This window comes from Aplysia californica, unplaced genomic scaffold, assembly GCF_000002075.1.
Source record: "Aplysia californica isolate F4 #8 unplaced genomic scaffold, AplCal3.0 scaffold00058, whole genome shotgun sequence".
NCBI classification, from domain to species: domain Eukaryota; kingdom Metazoa; phylum Mollusca; class Gastropoda; order Aplysiida; family Aplysiidae; genus Aplysia; species Aplysia californica.
Window position 1 is genome coordinate 380,851 of NW_004797328.1, and position 312 is coordinate 381,162.

Here is a 312-nt window from a genome sequence, read left to right on the forward strand (position 1 = left end):
CTCACCCTGATTATGTATAATAATATGCAGGGGATGCTGGTGGTTTGCAGAACTGACCGGCTGTAATTCCCATCGGTACCTCACTCCACCTCAGAACTTCACCCCTACAACACACAGACAGACAGACAGACGGATGGACAGAAAAACATTCAATTTTATACCGATTGGTGACAAGGAAAGGACATGTGGTTACTTGAGGGAGGCATTGCGCTGCCAAGAGCGAAATGCTCGCAGCTAAAGGGATTTGAAAACAACAACAACAAACATACCCACCGGCCGGTACACTTTAGGTTTTTTTGTGCATGTGTGTGT